This window comes from Stegodyphus dumicola, chromosome X1 (genome assembly GCF_044657685.1).
Source record: "Stegodyphus dumicola isolate Sdum_Otavi_A_Nest chromosome X1, ASM4465768v1".
NCBI classification, from domain to species: domain Eukaryota; kingdom Metazoa; phylum Arthropoda; class Arachnida; order Araneae; family Eresidae; genus Stegodyphus; species Stegodyphus dumicola.
This window is the reverse complement of record NC_140780.1, coordinates 234,843,566-234,864,292: the sequence shown is the minus strand read 5'-3', so window position 1 is coordinate 234,864,292 and position 20,727 is coordinate 234,843,566. Positions and strand designations below refer to the sequence as shown.

The window sequence follows — 20,727 nt, the reverse complement described above, 5'->3', positions numbered from 1 at the left end:
TTAAGTACAAAGCGGAAATTTTTAAGGAAATTAAATGAGGAATATAGATACAAAAGTAAAACAATTATTGTAACACATCACAAAATTAGGCACAATATAGAATGATAATTTACGAAGGGGTTGAATTTTCCCTCTATTCTTGAATACTTAGTACTTTTGATGCCCACGTTTCTTTTAGTCATTTCATCAAAGTTATTACTTAAATGTTAAAATGCGGGGATAGTTTTTTTTTAAATTAAAATTAGTTCTGCCCTTAATACTTCTTTATATGCGAAGACTCACTTTGGAAATGAGAACAAGAATATTTTTAATAATTTAATACATTCATAAAATTCAGCGCTGAGCAACGAACATACATTTCGCCATTTCTTGCCTTTTACTGAATTGGGAGAAGCTGGGTCATAGGGAGAAGAGCAATAATGGGGGAAAATCTACGAAGGAAAGGGGAAAACAACTTTCTTCGAACCTGTTGCTCTGTCACTCCGATGAACAAACACACACGCGCAACTGCTTCGATAGCTGCAACCGCGTGTAGGACACTACGCTATATAATATCGCCTATTTTTCTTTTTCTTTTTTCTTTTCCAAAATTGTCTGACTGGTTCTAACCAAAAAACGTGGGAGCTGACTTTGGAAAAGATATTTTGTTTGTACTTTACATCTAGAGTGAAAGGAACTAAGGGATTAAATTATCGAGGGAAGTCTAAGCGTTTAGCTGTGTCTTGTTTCATTTCCTGCAAAATTCATACGTAATGAGGTATGTAATATTTTATTTTTAATTAATTTAAGAAATTTGGGGAAGTAAGGGGATTTAAGCAAGATGAATTAAACTATATTTCGTGCACAAATATATTTTGATTTTCTATGCAGTTCAACTAGTATTTCAGAGCATCCTAATGTGAAAATTTCTCTCAGTACTAATCAGAAAATTTCGAATCGATTTCATTAACTGGCAAGCATAATAAAATTCCTGAAATATAATTTTTTTCTAATCCTTTCTTAAAGTTCTTCCTGTTTAAACAGTTATAGAGTTTCTATAATACTCTAGTATTAAAATTGAAAAAGACATACCTGAAATCAAGCATCTCATTTCTTCAGTTCTGGAGAAGATGAGCAGACGATTCCAATAAGGAAAAAAACTTTAGTAATAGTAAATGTACAATAAAAAATTAGAAAATCTCTTTCTTCGCTTTTCGAGTACAATATATATATCTGCTCTTGTGTGCAATTACTTTGTACACATTTTTCCAGTCATAGGTTTACGTGTAAGTAGCGCATATGGATGATTACAAACTCTGCATGCAAATAAATTTTTCAATGGCCTTACATCGCACATCATCCTTTCTCCTGTAACAGATTTATGTAAATAAAAATATATAAATAAATAATTTTAAATAAAAAAAATTCAGTTCAGTAGCCATGTCGCAAAATAATTTTAAAAGGAGCATATCTTTAGAATACACAGTTCCGCGCCCGCTGGAGATAAAAAGGTTTTTTTTCTCCCACCGTAGAGTGTTGCCATTGCTCGCTTTTAAATCGTTGAGTTTGTTACTCAAAAATTCGTTATAAAATATGAAATCGATAATAAAACAAATTCCAAATTTCAAATTTGGTCTTCCACATGCCCATATTCTTAGGAGGATTACGTCATTCAAAATTCGATGGCTCTATGTACCGTTGTTTTATCCCAATGCGAGAAATATACATACATTTATGCAGATTATTCATTATTTAATTTCTTCAAATATAATACAGGACGATAATATTTGGTGGCAAGTGATATTGGGTTGAAAAGTGAAATGGACATTCAGAGTGATTCGACGCAAAATCGCAAAACGGAAACAATATTCCGTCGGAGACAAAGCCCCTTTGGACTAATAAATGAACAAATAAAAGCGAATTTTCTGGAGACATAGAAAACAGAATAGGTTTATAAGGGTTTTGGCCACATTAACACATGTTGGTGTTCGCTTCCCACTTTCTTGCTGCTTACAACGATTTGCAGGAGGCTTGATTTCATTGCTTTATATTGCACTGTGTCCTAATTTAAAACTGGGAATTTTTTAAATAAAATCACTTGCAGTACGAATGATAATTTACATTTTCACCTGCGGAAAACCCAGTATGCCTTGTTTTAAGTAAAAGACCTGTATGATATATTTGAGTCGAATGTTTTCTCAAAGAGAGTTATAAATTTATAGGTGATTTTAACACTTATTTTCTCTTATGTGATTACCCAACAAAAGATTAGAACAAAGTATTTGCAGCAAAAACAATTGAACAAATGTTCTCAGTTAAATTTAATTCAATATTATGAACTTGTATCCTTGGAGTAAATACAATAGCTATTATTAAATGAATGTACACTTTACTACAGGAAGAATCGTCTGCTGTTTCTTTTTGCAAAAGCGCCATCTCACGGTCTAAAAACAAAAGCATGCGTTTTGAATACCTTTTACTCTTTCTTTTTGATTCTTTTATTGTATCTTCTTGATGTATTAAACTTCCCATACATTATAACAAATACTTTGTTTTTATACCTAAACGTAAATTCTTAATTGCACAAATTTCATTTTAATTAAAAATATCTTTAAAATGCCTTTTTATTTTGTTCTAAAATAAATAAATGAAAATGAAAACAGATAGGCCCGAAATTCTGTGATCACTATCATTTCTTTCTCTTATGATTTAAAAAGTAAAATCGATTTTAATAATAGACCTCACGAATAATCTTTTGCCAGATTTTACTTTTTTATGATTCGAAATCAATACGCTAGGTCTTTTAGTATATTGGTTTGAATAAATGACGATAATACAGTTCGAAATAAGGAATATAATGAGTTTAAAATATGTAATTCTTTTTTTCTAATTTCATATTTCAAATAAATGTAACATTCACGTGTTGCTCTTACAGTTATGTTTAATTTTTAAAAAATTAAACATAACTGTAAACATAACTTTAAAAAATTAAACATAACTGTAACTGTTTTTAAAAAATTAAACATAACTGTAATTAAACATAACTGTAATTAAAGGCAGAACTATTTAATTTTGCATAATTTTGATTGCAGTTCGTAGCGGGAACAGAACGATAAAGATTTAAATAATTATTCTAATTTTGAAATAAACAAAAAATATGAATAAAAATTAAGAATTTAAATCATCAAGTCAAAGAAAAATGACCTATTTCAGTGGATGTCGTAATAAAATAGATTGTTTACTGCCGTTTTTAATGTTTTTCAGATCTTTATACGAAATAATCAACAACTACTAATTAAAAAAATATCAATAGTGGTAAAATTAAGTTATTATGATAGGAAGAAAAAACATTTTTTAAAAAACAATTTAATCGCTATACGGAGAAGTAAATTGTGAATGTTTTGGAAGAGTTAATTGGAACATCACATTCTCATGAATTTGTCCCGTTTTCTGAATAAGTGCACCCAAGGAACAATCATTGATGCAGAAATAGTAATACATATTTTACTTCTGTGGTTTTATTCGGGAAAATATTTCTTATAGTACTGAGTGTTTAGAAGTTCATTTAGATCCTTTTGTTTACATCTTCAGTTATCCAGGGTCATAGCACTGTTAAAAGAGGGAACTATCTATAGTTCCTTGTTGCTGTTACGTATTTCCATGTCCGGGAATGTAGCCTACGGAATGGACTTAAAAGTAATCACATCAGGTGGGGTCCGGAGTGCCTATCGTTGACAGAGTCTTTCGGTAGCTCCATTCCAGTTTCAGTTGAAGACGTTTTATATCCATCCTCCCCTCCATCAACATCTCGAGAAATCTTTTGGTTATACATATTTTATACTCTTTCCCCGAAAAGATACAAAAACCTTGCCCGAAATTCTAAAACCGAACCCACTGTCGTTGAGAGCCGCTTCAATAACTACTTCACCGTCCGTAGCAGCGGTGAGTTCTTTCAAGACAAGGAGGAATGAAACTGAGGTTTTGTGTCACTTAACGGATATCATGCAGAATGAGTTAACTTTATAGTCACAACTCATATTTTAGGTGTTTCTGAGAGTTTTAGCCTTGTGTTTTCCATTAGGTGAAATTGTCCTGACGTGCATCATGCCATTAGATGCTAGCGGCATATATTGTCGGCCAATGTTTTCCACTTTGATTCTTCTACTATTCTACTACTCATAGTGAAGTATTATGAATTCTTTTGACTTCACTGTTAAAATGCTATATTAAATTCAAAATCTTAAATGTTTAGAAAATTTATGAAGAACTAAATTTTTTGCCAAAAATATTTTTCATATGGCATATGAACTAATATAACATCTTCCGCAATTCTCGTGTTGATTTTCAGTTAATGATACCGTATTTGAAGGTTTCATCAATTTACATTTAATCAATTTGGTAATTATTTACCCGGAGAAGAAAGGTTAGACCTTCATATAGAAGGAACAAAAAAATTTCAATTTCGTTCGGACATTTCCTTTTTTATAGTTAAAATATATATATTTATAATAATAAGCATTCAAAAGGAATTAAGTAATATTTTTTAGCTTTTATGATACATTCATTTCATTAATAAAACATGGTTTCCAAGTTATTAACGGAATTGCTCTTTATTTACTAAAACATTTTTTTTATTAATGCTTGCGTAAAACTATGTCTGTAGGCATCAAGCATTTAAAGGCGATTTCATTAAACAAAAGTCTAACTTTTTGCTTGAAATAGTGATAAACATTTTATGCTGTAAATATTTTCATGTGTATTCTAATAAATTATTATTTAAAGAAAATTAAGAAGCATCAGGTCTATCTTATTTAGTAATTCTTCTGCGTTACCTGTATATCTGCAATATGTTTGAAATGACAATGAACCGAACTTTGGGCCTGTCAAATTACAGTCAGATTGCTCTTACGATAAGAGACAGTCCTACAGGAAACGTTTGGGAAGGCCAATTTGTGAACGAAAATTTTAGATAGTAAAAGAAGGATTTCAGTAGATCCGAAAACAAAGCACATTTCCTTGGCAATGTGCCAAGGGATTTTATTACCAACCTAAGCAGAGACTTTATATAAAAATCTCGATTCAAATTTGATTTTAGTGGTCTAAATTAATGGCTGTAAAATTTCCAGTGATTTATTTTTTCGAATGTATTTTCCAGACAAATGTGAAACCTTGACAAAGGAACACGTAAACAACTTAACAGCTTAATTTTAAGCCTAAAATTGAACGACTCATTCACTTTAAAATTAAATACATTGATTTTTTTAAACTTTAATTAAACATATTCTGGCCACAAATAATGAAGTTCTGAAGACAAAATACTGCTACGTGTTTCATGTGAAAATTTGAGTTATGAAAAAACAACATATTTATATAGGAAATAATACGAGTCATAAACACTAATCCTTCAGACATCTATTTCATTCCTTTGATCCATCTTATGATCTAAACTGAATTCACTATAATCTAAATCGAATTCGGTGTAGAGACATTAGGTATTTTTGGAAAAAGGCAAGATGAAAAATATACAACGTCTTCGCCGGGAATCGAACCGCGGACCTCTCAATTACGCGCTGAGCGTGCAGACCACTAAACCACGAAGGCTTGCTAAGAAGGCGGGAGAAATACTTTATATCAGTTCGTCAAGTACTTTACGATTATTACTGTTTCTTCTATTGTTTCAAGCTTTTTTATCACATATTTTATATCCATGCTCTGCTACGAATTTCTGTAAATATATTTAATATTGAATTTTAAAATAAACAGTAAATTGAAAAATTTAATTTTTCAAAGCGTAAGTGAGTTCAGAGGCATAGGAAAATTTATGTCGGACAAAAAGCAGTTAATGATTCTTAGCCTTAAATCAATAAAAAAATTAGATAAAGTTTATAGATTTTAGTACAGATAAGAAGAGGTTTCTAGAAATGTCTTTAGGTGTGATATTTTCAATCTACTGTGTAGCGTTGTAATCATGTGGAATGATGTTAATTCAGTGAACCATTTATCTGCACTCAGATTAAATTCAGTTAGCAATTAAAAGTTGTGTATGAGCTAGTTTATGAATTTATCTTTGAAATGACTCTTCCTCTCTGCTCGCTCATCATGCGCAAAGTAAAATGTTTTTTCTCGCTCTTCACTTCTGATGTTCCAGTCGTTGCTTCTACCGCTTCTAATGCTAAGCCGTTACAAACTCGGAGTTCTTAAAAATTTTGCGTTGTAAGCCTCCTGACTGATGAGCATTCAAGCATTAAAATAAATAAATTTGATGGTAGCATAACTGAAAACATGTCTAAAAAGGAAAGCGAAGAATATTTCATTTTAAAGCTAAAATTCGAGAATGTTATTATACAATTATGCTATCTAACAATTTCATATTTAATGCAAGGCAGCAATTGTATCACGAGAAAAGCAAGTAATCAAAATATTCAAATAATTTTGAACCCCTTTCTTCTTCCAACTTTCAGGTGTATATCTGATGATGGATGTTATTGAAAGATTATTCTTCCGCTGTAGTATAAGTGGCAACAAATCAGTCAAAATGCTTCTGATTTATGTTGCATACCATTCTCTTGCCTGATTTTTTTGCCAATTATTTCTCTTTTATTGTGAACATGCTTTTATCGAGAAAGCTCAGTTGTTTGTAATATTTTCCCTTTCCTGCATATTCTTCCTTTTTTTGTTACAACTGAAACTTTAATCAAGCAAGAGTTTTTTATGAATAGTTAAAACTGCAGCAGTAATCCCTCCAAAAGAAAGTTCTGTTATATAAGATAGGGGAAATTTTGTATTGCAGTTTACGAAATATTTCTATAATTTAATCTGAATATATTTTTTAAAGAGTATAATTCCAAAATATCTCCGATATATATTTCGCGAGTAGCTCCATAAATAAGGTCCTCTCTAGACACAGGAAGTTATGATTCTGGTAAAGCATTAAAAAAATTTGTAAAAGTAGCATGAAAGAAGCTCAGAATGGTTGACGAGATCAATTAACTAAATACATTGATGAATAGAAGAATATTAAGTTTATTAATTTTAACTTAAAACGTTGTTTGAATCTTTTGCTGGAAAATGGATCCAAGCCATCTCGTTATAAACTTATTGCGGAAATTATTGTCAATTAGGACCTAACGTGAATGTTCAAAACGTAAAAGCCTTGCATGATTAAAGTATATATAAGAGCTTTTAACTAAGACTTGCTAGGATTTCTCTCAAAGAGCTCATCTGTCAAATCGAGTGCAAGAATATGAAAAGAGAAAGGATTGATCCCATATACTATACTTGAAAACTTAAAAAACTAGATCATTGAATCTGCCAAATAATTAAAGCTATGATATTTTTTTGTTTCTCGCTCATGTTAGGTAAGCACGATTTAGCTTGCCTCTAAAAAATATCCTTAAAAATATCCCGCTTTTGAGCTATGGTTCTCGTTTATTTGCTGTAATTTATTAATTGCTTCTCTGAGATATTTATAATAAATTTCAATTGGAGATTACAGAAAGAACTTATAAATGTTACCTTAAATATATCTCATTCTTTTTTTAAGCCAGAAAATTATCGTAGGTGGACTAGTAATAGAAAATTGTCAATTTACTCTCTTCGGTGAAAATGTATCTGTCATAGTAAAAGAATTTATCGAGAGTGTAGAAAGCAAAAAACTGCTTTTTCACTAGCACCGTGGATTCCGAGAAAACCGATATTGCTTTCTTAACTATACTTTCAGTCTGTGTCGTGAAGGTTTTTAGTAGATTGTAATACTGATACTTATTTAATATTAAAAAAAACTGATAGGATTTCATATTTCACCTTGATTTTGTAAATTGGTAAAACTGATTATTGCATGAAAGCTAAAGTTAGGGCTTTCTAGATAACTCAAGAGTAGAAAGTAAGAATTAATGAGCAGTTTCTCTGACGAGGAACAAATGCCTAAGGCAAAAAAGAAACCTTTGATTGGCGTACATTCTGAAAAATTTTTTGCTGATTTGGGAGGTGATCTGACATAGGTTCTTCAGAAGCAAAACATATTTTGGCAAACATTTTGTCTCTTTATTTATATTGCAGATTTTTTCCAAAATTTTCCTAAATACTTAATTTAAGAATTTAACTTACTAGTGTACGAATACACTAGGATAGTGCTAGTAAATGATAAATTTAAGATAGAAAAACCAGGGCAGAGTGCTTTGTAAAATGTCGAATCGAAAGCTGGAATTTTGGGGAAAGTGTCTGAAAGCTATAATGTGAGTGTAGTTTTTCTAGTCTTTTTTGATTGCAGTTAACTTAAAAGAGAGGTACAAAGGTAGATTTGTAATTCGCGTGGACCAAGTTTTAATGGCAGACCATTTAAAATCTGTATAAAAATAATAGCTTGATGAAACTGATTGGATGAGCAATGTCATTTATCCCACTGGGTCACTTTATTGCTCTAGGTTGAAGAGTTGTACAATCGTTAAGTAATCACTTCTTTTCACAGCCAAGCTAATGTTAACTTTAAAGAGTTTACTAGTATTTTGACATGACACAGCTTTTGGCTAAAACGTAGGCGATTTTTACTTTTTCGTTTCTTCCCCCTTCCCTCCACATAAATACCGTACGCCGACGAGGCTCGTCCTTAGGCAAGGCACGGCGTTCAAGGTCACACAAAGATCATCGAATGTCTTTTCTACATTCTGCTTATTTAATTTTTTTGCACGCTTTTATATCAAGAAGTTAACCATCTGCAGATAAAAAAAGTTTTTTGGCTTCGAGAGATCTTCCGAACATCCGTTTTACTGGTCGTTCACTGATGTAGGAAGCGAAAAGATTGTTATGGATTTTTTTTTTTCTGAATTTGCTTCCGAAATTTGGGAGGGATATCTGAAATGCTTCTGAATCCGACGTCGATGGAATGAGTGGCGTAGTTTCATGAAAATTGAGTACGGAAAACCACCGGGCTTACTTTCACTTTCTCCCGCCATTACTTCCTGAATTTCGAAATGTAAGGGCGATTATTTCGGAAAGAAAATGATTTTAGGCTTTTGAATGTATTATGTGGCTTCCCTTTTATGTAACTGGTAATAAAAAGGAAGCAGTGATGATCCCATAAAGCATTAGCATTTGAGCTGATATTTATATTCAGGAGAGTTTGTCTTGTGGGTGGCTTGAAGGTTGGCTTAAGACCTAAATAAATGACGTGAGATTAAAACATTAACAAAACATATCTTGACACCTTTACACGACAAATGTTTTCCATAGCAACATACTATATTTAACACCTTTTGCAACACACGTTTACGCACAACTTCTGGCATTTACTGCACTAAACGCAGTTTAATGCCATTCGCAATTCAGAATACCTCCCGCAACTTCTTTAGCAAATTTCTCTACTTTCCAGTCATTACTTAAATAATCGATTTTAAAATAATCAAGGAGCTATTACTGCAATCATTGCATTAATGGCAGACCATCCCCCCCCCCAAATCGCGTAGAGCCCTCGGTTCGAGTCTTTAATTAAAGCAACGATGGTTGCCTTCAGAAGTGAATTCAGTATCTGTTGCAGAATCATTATAAAAAATTGCGGTATTTTTCATCGCAGATTTTGGTCTAGACAAAGCATCTACATCAGCCATGTTGCTGTTAAACAAACATGTGTAAGCGTAAGAAGAAAAAAATCTTCAACAGAAAGGATTTCAAGATTTGTGTTCGCATTCAGTGATTTAAAGCTATAAAATGATTATGATCTTCAGTGCCTTTATATCAGTTGTAATACTAGGCTGTGATCAACAATACTAATTTCACAAAGTTTGACTTCCCCCAAATTTATTATGATAAAAGAAATGCCCATTTCTTTAAATTTCAGCAAGAATAGAGTTGTCCTCCGGCATTTGTTGCTGTTATGACTTATCTCACTTTTCTGACAAGACCATTAGAACAAGCCCACGAAATCCATCGTGGCAAGGAGTGTAAGAAATTACGCCTAACGTTGGCAAGAGCCTTGAGCACCATGCAGGTGACAGAAGGACTTAGCTCAGTTCCCCCACAGTATTAATGAAGAGCACCCTAGGAGGACTGATCCAAGGGCCTCACACCCCTCTACCCCTAACATCAACCGCTCGACATTCGGCTCGCCATATATTTAGAATGCCCCCATGCCGCAGAGACACTATACATTTCTAAACATCCATATCTTCTCCGGGATTTGAACCCGGGCCCTTTGGTACCGCAGTAGGCTCTTCTAACTACTATACCATGCGGCTGGGCGGCTTTTAAGAATTATAACATGTTCTATACTTATCACAAGAGAATAATACAGCTTATCCATAGAATTCCTTACACGAGCTTTATTTTAGCAACTGGTTGACCGTTGACATCCATTTCCAATTACGGATTGTTTTAAAAAAGGTAAATATTTATGTTTTTGCATTTTTATGTTTAAATGATGAATTTTATGAAAATTCTGCAATGTGTCAACGCCATCCACACAATTATGTTTAGTAAAAGTTTATACTCGTTCTGAAAATTTAATCACAAAAAATTTGACTCCCATACGACAAAAATTGACCGAAATATTTAATTTTAAAATTTATGATCCTGTTTCCTGAAAGCTTAGAGGCCGTATACATATTTAAGAATAAAATCTTTGAATCTGTGCATGGATGAAAATTAAATATCAGTTTGGAAAAAGACTTCTGACGTTAGTAGTTTAAGTGAAGAACGCTGATACGCATACTGTTGTGAAAAATTTTGCTAAAAACAAGTTTCTCAAAATGAAGATCTTATTTACAGCATCTTACACAATACGTGTTCTAGCGAAAATGGCAGCAAAGCTTCAGTATTGGTCACTCAGCGAGTTCATGAAAATGTTGACTTCATATAAATAATTCTGTATTTCAAGTTGAACTCTTAACAGTTTCAGCTGCATTACCGTTGGCTAAATAAATTCGTTACAAAAGCAAGATTTACACAATTTTTTCAGCCAGTTTAGCTAGCATGACAGTTTTCTAACAGTAGAACTCATTTAGCGCACTAAATCAGAAAGCAGCTTTATTTGCTTCCTTAAATTCAACCGAGTTTTTGTTAGGTTCTAGTCTACACTGGTACTCTTGGGAATGAATATGTAGGCAGATTAGCAAAGCAAATTTTTATTGCGTCTTGCATCCCAAATATACGTACAACTAGAGGTGGGTGGTACCCCAGAATTGCATCGTTGGTCGTACAGGTAAAGTCCTGCCGCCCTAATTGTGCATTTCTATCTGAGAGAGAACAAACTCCCTGAGGGCGGCGGTTCTCTCCAGAGGACCTTCCACTCGCCGCATATTTAGAATGCCCCCATGCCGCACAGACACTATATATTTACAAGCATTCATGCCTCTGGGATACGAACCCGGACCTTTCGGTACGGCAGTAAGCATCGCTAATAACTATCCCGGTTGGGCGACCCTCAAATATGTTAGAAATTGTATTCATCTATGTATGGAATTATAGCTTATTTATCAAAAGCCCAAAATTGTAGGGTCCCAGGGGAAAAAAATTGAAAAAAGAATAGGAAAGAAATCAAGTATTATTCCAATTTTTAAACACCTAGAAGAAAATACCTACAAACTGGCGCTATTGTTTTCACCGCCCTTGTTTTATGGCCTGGCAAAAATATAATACTGTTGCCACTTGACTGCCGTGAAATATTTGTTACAAGTCTAAAGCGCAACCTATCTAATGAAAAAATAATGCACAGCTATGTCTTGAATAATTAAGTACACACCAGAATTTCTTTTCAATAGCAGGGTTCCGTATTATTGTTGATAACCAGCGAGCGTAAAACGTTTGTTCAAGAACTTGTATGTTTTGTATGCATTAGAATTTATTTCTTCATAATTAAATATATTGTAAAATATTTTCATAACTTAATCGGCATATTTAACAGGAGTAAAATATCTTTAGACAATAATTTAAAGATTTTTGGGGAAAATGCAGTTTATAGTTTGTTTAAGTAGATTTCTTTTTTATATATATATTTGAATCATTTGAACTTCGAGGAGTGCTTTGTATATTCAAGAAAAACCCTACTGAAAGAAAATTGTTTATTGATAGAATTCTTAAAATAATGCCAACTATTGGAATTTAAAGTTGTTGATGTTAGTAGTATCATCTAAACGAAAATTCTGATATTATTTTTTTTAATTTAAAAAAGTTGTCATTTATTAAAAAAAAAATATTTTTCAAGATGTTTATTTCAAACACAGTAATTTGTGTAGTTTAATTGAAATGGTTCAAAATCATATTTGCATTTCGTATCAAGTTTAAAATAATGATAGTTTTTGAACCATAGTGGAAATGAATAGTGTTATTTCGAGCATTTTATCTTTATATTTTAGCTTTGATTGCAGGGTTTCTCTGTAATTTAGGCAATTTATTTAGCATTACAAGAAAATTTAGTTCTTAGAAAGGTAATACAATACTATGAAAGGATGCACTTGGTATGTTTTACGCACGTTTTTTTTTTTCAATCTATTAATATAAAGTAATAGTTTCTGCAGTCCAAGCACACTACCTTTGACTAACTAAATAACATGCTTTTCATCTGCACAGAGGGCTATTTCCGTTTTAAACATACATAGCTACGTCTTTGCTTTACGTATTTTATTGAAATCTCTTCACAGAAACATGTAATTTTATCGCAAAATAAGAATATTCTAGTAAAAATATAGATCTGAGGAAATTTTAAAATTTTAATTTAACTGCTTTTTAACTATGAAGTACAAAAATCTGATCTTGCTAACATAAATTTATATATATATATATATGAATATCGAATTAATCAGATTAATTAAAGCATTCATCTGTTAGTGCCGCAAAACAGGTCAAAACTAAATAGCTTTGAATTGTATTTTAAAATCCAAAAGGCTGGATTTGTTCGACAACTTGTCAGTTTTTGAATTATTTAAATGTTTCATTTAAAAAGAATCCACGCTTTTTGATTTGAAACTGAAGTTAATTAAAGTAAAAAAAGGGATTGACTTCGGCGAGATTCGATGCTGTAGAATATTGATTGCATTGAAAGCCTCTCGAAATCTGAGTTTAAACTGTGTCTTATTTATTGAATACTTTTGCGGCTTATTTTCCGATAAAAAGTAAGGAAAGTATAATCTTTATAATATATGGGTCAAATTTATATGTATGGGTTTATAAAATTTCAGATTTCTTTTGATTTGTATAAGGTCATGCGATCATAAATAATGTTTACATGGTTAATAGTTACATTTGTTTGCATGCACGCACCTAAGCTGGAAGAATAATTCGTGATATTAAATTCATGAAAGGTGAATGCTAGTATTCAGGAGCTATCTGCCTAGGGGGAGGGAGGCCTTCGTGGAGGACTTTCTAAGGGTAGTGCACACGTTGCACATAGGGAAAGCCACGAAAGCACCCATGCAGCCGGAATCGAACCCTCGACCAAACTACCAGTGTTTAGCGACTTTATACCGCTCGACCGGTGGTGGACCCAGTATTTTTTAGTGAGGAAAACAATTTCAACTTCAGATTGGTACTGTTAGCCCTTTTTTGATAAATTCTCCCTTTTAGGTCAATTATTTAACTTCAGAGATTTAGATTTTAAGCTACGGCAGATGAATTTTTGAACTAAAACTTGACATTGAGATGTATATATTGAAAACTTTTTTTTTATATGAAAGCAATTTTACCTTGCTACATACAGCAACAGCTGCTAAAACTGGAAAAAAAAAAAAAAAGAACTAGTGCATAATTATGCATCTTATTTATTTACCATTCCTTTTACCCTTCCGTATAAGTACTGAAAACTGAAGAACGCAAAATCGAATGTAAAGTATATCTGAGTGAATTTCATTGACACAAATAGCATGAATATGTCAGTAAGAACATATCTCCCATAACAGAGTAACTGTATATTCAAGAAACTTGTTTCTTTCCTAATATATTCCAAATATATTTCTTAACATATGTCTTAATACATTTCTTATGTCTTAATTATTTATTTTAATATCTTTTGCCAAGGGAGGTTAAGCCGCGGACCTCGCAGACTTTCCGTGATGCGTTGATTTCTCTAATGAGGTCTCGCAACATAAACGTCAACGACTTTGACAAAAAGGAAAAGTATTCTCTTTGCGACTTTCGGGGTCGTAAGTTTCGGCGCTAGTGGGATTGGATTGGATTATTCAGTTATGGCAAAGCACACGAGGGCTATCTGCCTAAAGGGAGGGGTGCCTTCGGGGAGGACTTTCTAAGGGAAACTTGCACGTATACACCTTACACATTCGGCGCTAGTGGGATAAAGATAAGAAAGACTTGTTTCACAGAGGAGAAAAGTGCGTTTTTCATAGCAATATTTTCGCAACGCTAATCTTACAGGCCGAATCCAGGAATATGACTCGGCAAATAAATTCATGTTGGTAAATAAAACGAATACACACAACAAAAATAAACATATCTAAGCAGAAGTTATGCTTAGGATTTTTAAACTGTTCGATGGCAGTTTCAGAAAAGTCTTAATGTCTCATGCGCATTTCCCAGTAGCCGCGTGGTTAAGACCTCTTAATACTGGTAGTTCGACATGGTTTGGGTTCGAACCCAGATGAACGGGTTAGCTGCACGGTTGCTTTTGTGGTTTTCCCCATGTGTAACGTGAATCCGAGCTAGTTTCCCTCAAAAAGTTTTCGACGAAGAAATATCTTCTCTTAGGCAGATAGCCATCGCGGCTTTGCAATATTTAAATAGTCTGACTTTAATTTCTTTCTTTTATAGGCAGAGCTTTTTTTATTAAATATTAAAAAACAGAATTCTAATATCGATTTCGTATAGCATTTAACATTTCGCGTGAAGTTGAAAATGATATTTTTTCCCCACTAATTTTTTTTTTTTAATGAATTGAATATCAGAAAAATTCAAACCGAGTTGCAGATGATACTGCAATTCGTATAGCAAAGTAAAAAAAAAAATATTCCGGTATATCAATATCTAAAAATGCTACATAAAAATTTTAATTGCAGGCCTTAAAATCAATTTTAAAGAAATGTAACGTAATTCTGAAACTGTCTGTAAGTTATATTAAATGAAGCAAATTTTAAATGTATCATCGTATGTTAAAACTTAATTTGTAACTATTTTGTTGATTGTGGTTAACAAAGTGAATTAATGCCACGTGCTACTCAGAGACAAATAGTACTTCTTTTTTGTAACGCGAAACTTGAGATGACTTTAGACTTTCATTATAAGACTTTATAAGATATTCTCCCTCTTCTAGCATGCCTTCGTGGTGTAATTGGAAGCATATCTGACGCGTATTCGGGAAGTTCAGGATTCGAGTTCCCGGCGAAGGTATTGCTCATTTTTCACGTCTCCTGCTTCAAAAAAGAAACCTAATGACTTTACAACTTCTTGAGTTATATTGAAATAGAAAACTTCCCCAGTAAAAAATTTTACTATTTACATCGAAAGGAAAAAGAGCTAGATATACACAAAGCTTTTGTGAATTTTAGAAATCAGTTTTTAGTGTTTGAGTCAGTAAATTATATACGAAATAAAACATAAAATAAAAATACTTAATGCACATAAAGTACACACACACACATATATATATATATATATATATATATATATAATTTATTTCCTAAACAGTATTGATTAATTGATTATATTATCTCCTAAGTTTAATTAAAGTAATATATATATATTGCATATGTAAATTGAAATTACGTCATGTTTATTTGTATATCCATTTATTTAATATATCTATATGGTAGTCGTGTGCATTTATGAAGCTGCATTAAAAAATTCTGGAAATTTTCAGCTGTCCTTTGCTCTTTATATTTCTTTGCAAAATTAATTTTGTAATCAGGATAAATAAATGGCTTTAATAAAAATTTAGATTCTTAACTTCTATCATGCTTCCAGAAAACGCAAACCAAACAATGTCTTATTTAAGACTACGTTATTCATAGGAAGTGAATAGTAACTATGATGGTTAAATTTTTTTTTTTTTTTTTCCTAAGCGCGTTTTTTCAGAACGCGTTATCTACATGTGGTTTTAGGCAATATCCGCGTAACACTGGAAACCACGGTATTTCAAGCCGCGTTATAACGGGAGGGGCGGGGGCGTCAGACTGAGCAAGTTACTAATAAATTCTGCAACAATTAAATAATTAGTGCACAAAGAAACGATTCACATTTAGTTAAAGTAAATGATATCGCGTTTTATTGCAACCACTTCTTCAATATGACATCTCATTCTTGTATCTTAACATAGATCTAAATTGATGAAGGAAAAGAGTCAGAGCTAGAATTAATAATAGAAATGTTAATAGTAGAGGAGTCAGAGCTAGAATTAATAATAAAAATGTTAATGGTAGAGAGATTCCCTGCCAGGTGCACAATAAACGGCGTCAGAAATTTAAAATGATTCTAGAGAAGTTATATAAATTTATGAATCAGATATAAACTATATGTATTTAACCATATATCATTTAGACAATGCATAAATTTTCAAAATTTAACGAAACCGAACGGCCCAATGATACTCAAATTCGTGGTCTCTAGTGTAGGATAAGTGCGATGCTGTTGTAGTGATAACACTTAGAAGAGCTGTGGAGGGTAAGTACTTTGTAGCATAACGTAACGTAACACTCCAGAAACCATGGACGTTGCAAGAGTTAGACTAACCCAGTGGGCGGTCCGCACATGTCCGGAAGGAGACGTTGGGGTGATCAGCTCTACTGCGACATTCAAATCTATGGCGTTTAAATAAAATAGGTGTTTTTAATTATTGTAATCAGATGCTGTATGAGTTGTGATATTATGAAATTCACAGCTTTTATAAATAAGATTTAATATATTTCATAAGGTTTTTTTTTTTGTGTGTGCATTTGTTTACATGTAATTCTTGTTTTGTGTAAACATCTTTACTCAAAATATTTATTCCTCAAAATTATTTTATTCTAAAAATTTGAATATAAATAACAGTATTAAAAATCGGAAAAAAAGTGAGCGTTTATTCGGCATTGGTTTCAAATGAAACGTCTTCGTATTTCGAATGCTAACGAAATTATTCTTTTCATCTAGGAGAAGAATGCACCCTTAATTATTGGCTTAATTATTAAATTTATTCCATTAATTGTTGCATTATAATTAGCCTTCGTTAAAATGAGTTTTTTTCAAATTCACTGAATCAAAATTTCTTTTAAAATTAATGCTGAAAGAAAATGCTTAGTTTCGATAAATCATTTTGAAATAGATTCCACGTTTCATTAGCATTCCTGTTACTTCGAAGAAATTGCGTAGAAATTGTAACTGAGAATTTTCTTAGTTACAATTTCTACGTAGTCTTAGTTTAGTCATTTTTACTTAGTTTTCTTCATTTTTACTTTTAAATATTCACATCTTTTATAAATAATTTTCGTAAATTTGCGTATCTTTTTCTTGCGAATAAATTCTGATAGATTTTTAAAAAGTTAATAGAAATCTTATCAGTATTTACTACTTCTTAAAAGAATTCCATTAATAAATATAAATGTCAACACATAAATCTAACAAAAATATAAGACATTTATCTTGAAATGTTTACAAAAATAACTTTTATATACTTGCACAAGGGCAATTAGATTCTAAAGAAAACTAAACTTGTCAATTTGATCTTAAATTATCATTTTCCCGGTGATTCATAATAAATTGCAGTTGCACAGTTGCATTGATGCTTTCTAATCTCTAAATATCTGTGCTCTAAAAACGCATTGGGTTATAAAAATCAGACTGCAATAAACCAAATTTATTATTTAATCAGATATTTTTCCTCATTCGTCACCATTAACGTAATCTCTTGAGGGGAAAAATCAAATATTCTAAAACTTTTATTTACTGCCGTATTTTTTGTATTGCTCTACTATGCATATATATTTAAAAGACTAACAAAAACAATGACAAAAATCATTACTATTAATTTAAACTAAATATAATTTCTTATTTAATAAAATAGTTTTTCTCAGGTTCGTATTATTAATGATTTCTTTTAGGGAAAAAATATAAGACAGTGTACACTGTTTTCCACAATGTGTCCTTAAAATATCAACAATAATAATAATAATAATATTTTTTTCTAAATTCCCAAGAAATTGTATCTGCAGTTTGTAGATCTTTATATTCCAATTACATTTTCAGATCTACGCTTGTAAAACTCCAGAAGATCATTCATTGATTCTTTTGAAATGAAGGCTAAGTAAAAATTAAAAAAAAATTGATTTACTGGTTAAGATTTTCTAACAAAAATAGCTCTATAAGATGAAAATTATAAGCGGAATCATATCAGATCATAGTGAAATTCTCCTAATCGTCCCAACTTCTTCGGCTGTGATCAGGGGTCACCCGTGGTATATCTCAAGTAAGGGAGAAATCCATTTGGGTTAATCTGTTTCTTGAATGGTCCATGCCAGAAATTTTGTAAATATGTTCTACAGACTTTCTAAAGACGTTTCTTCTTCAAAACGCACAAATTGATCTGCACAATAAAGCTACAGTCTTTGTAGAGTAAGATGCAGGTCTTGTGATCTTAAGGAGAAACAAAAATCAGTTCTGTAAATTAAAACAAACTATGCAACTTGAAATGTTTAGAGCTCGAGATTACAAACGGAATATTTACTCACTTTGAAATTTCAGTTTTTTATAGTTCGTTGTTTTACACTGGGACATGATACTCTTCAGCCCGCTTATGAAAAGTGTCAAAGTGATGCTTTCATAATCCTAAATTTTGCCAGTCAGGTTTATTTGGCTTTATATTAAGAAAGAGAGAAATTATTGGAAATTATTTAAAATTTCCAAAGAACTAAGCAATCGTGTAAAAGTTATTAAAATTCATGCGTATTTAATATATTTAGAATTCATTGAAATTTTAGAAAATGAAAGTTTTAGATGAAATTTTAGAAATGGATGTAGATTTGCCTCAAGATTTTGTTTAGAGAATATTCAGACTGCTAAATACTCATGTAATGACTGAAGAATATAGAAAAAAATTCTTTTCAAGAATGAAAAGAAGCTAAAGTTTAGCCAGCTAGATAGTTTTGCTTATTATTCTGATGATTTTCGAAGTAAAAAATTTATTTTCTCTAAGAAGCAAGATGGGGAGGAAATGTAAAGATCCGGGAACTATAAACTGTTTAAAATTAGCTGCAGGAAAACTTAATAAGTGAAAACTCATATCAGTGTTAAAAGGCATACCTCCACATTTCGGAAAGGTCGCACTGGAAATCAATGAATTTTCAGACAGAATAATTAGTCAATTTATGATCAACGATCACTTTGAAGTTCAAAAGATCAAGGTAATAAAACTTCGTGGCATACATGGAAATATTCCATGTATGCCACGAAGTTGTATCATATAATCCATGTATGCCACGAAGTTAAAACCGATAAAGAAATGTTAATCCCTTTGTTGATGATAATGGAAAGCAAAGCCTCGGAGGCTGCAATGTCAAATAGAATTTTTAATTTAATGAAGAAAATATGATGATTGAAGTATTCAGATTTTTGTATTAAACTTCCTATTTGCAAAATTTGGATGCTTTAATAAATTATTAAGGTACAGATCTTTTATACTGATTTCAAATCTCAGTATACAAAAGACGTTTGTAAACTAAAGAAGTTCAAGTAATATTAATTTTCATTTATTAACGTTTCTTCAGACTTCACAGCACTCGTACGACAGCTCCATAGCACTGATAAACAGCTATGCATCTTTCACGCTTTGAAAGACATCTAAACAAATTTGAATTAAGGAGTATTATAATTTTGTATTTAAATCCAGAAAATTAAATAACTGTTTCCCTTTCAGATTGATATGATTTAAATATTCTTATCTATGAATTTACTCAGAGCAATTTATACTCAGAACTCTGTTAAGTTGTCAAAAATTCGGTGTTTGTTTTTTAATAAGTAAAAAAATAACGTTTATTTTAAAGTAAAAATAAACTGTCAAATTAAAAATGGTATCGCAGTATGGTTATGGAATCAGTTGTTTAATAACTTAATAAGAAAAATAATTGAAATTCCTTCTGAATTTAGAATAGAGTAGTATAACGCAGCAGTTTTTACAAGGTGAGCATTTCTTAAGCATTTCAGGAAGCTAATGAATATAGACAACGACTTCTTATTTACATTTAACATTAAAGGTTACTTGTGAAACGAGAAGTTTTATTATTTGCTTGTTTTCTGAATGAATCAATTCGCAATTAACTATCAATCTGATAACGCATAATGAATGTTTTTAAATATGCAAATATATGATAATGGGGTTTCCGCTTGCTGCGGATTAATCTCCTACTTTTATAAATTATTAAGTTTTGAAAGAAAAGTTTATCTTTCTAAGTTTAGAGATGAAAGCTGTAATTTCTTGTTAAAAATAATTTAGCAAACCTGCTACTGCTATGCTTTAATGCTTTTTTTCCTTCTTTTGTTTATTTGTTTTTTAATATTTGAAGTATCAATATTTGAAAACAAGGAAAATTATATATGAGATTTTTTGTTTTAAATTTACTTCTGCTCTGAATAAATTAAGACAATTTCTGCGCGTTAGAAATTTGTTAAATTTACTTATTGAAGAAGAAAATTTAGTTTTCGCTTTTTAATCAATCCTCACAGTCTATAAATCAATCCTCAATTTATAGACTGTAATAGTACAACAAAGGTAGGTATTCTGCTTTCCAAAATTGTGTGACATATTGCCTATGTCTTTCGAACACAAAATCTACTTTTTATTTTATT

General features: G+C 31.5%; 1 protein-coding gene across 1 annotated transcript in view; it reads left to right on the top strand.

The window, feature by feature from the left end:
* Nucleotides 1–502: 502 nt before the first annotated feature.
* LOC118195464 (uncharacterized) overlaps nucleotides 503–20,727 on the top strand; it is a 210,775-nt gene continuing 190,550 nt past the window's right edge. Inside the window, exon 1 of the mRNA XM_085807142.1 lies at nucleotides 503–757. The gene's annotated coding sequence lies outside the window, so the exon portion shown is untranslated. The remainder of the gene's footprint in view (nucleotides 758–20,727) is intronic.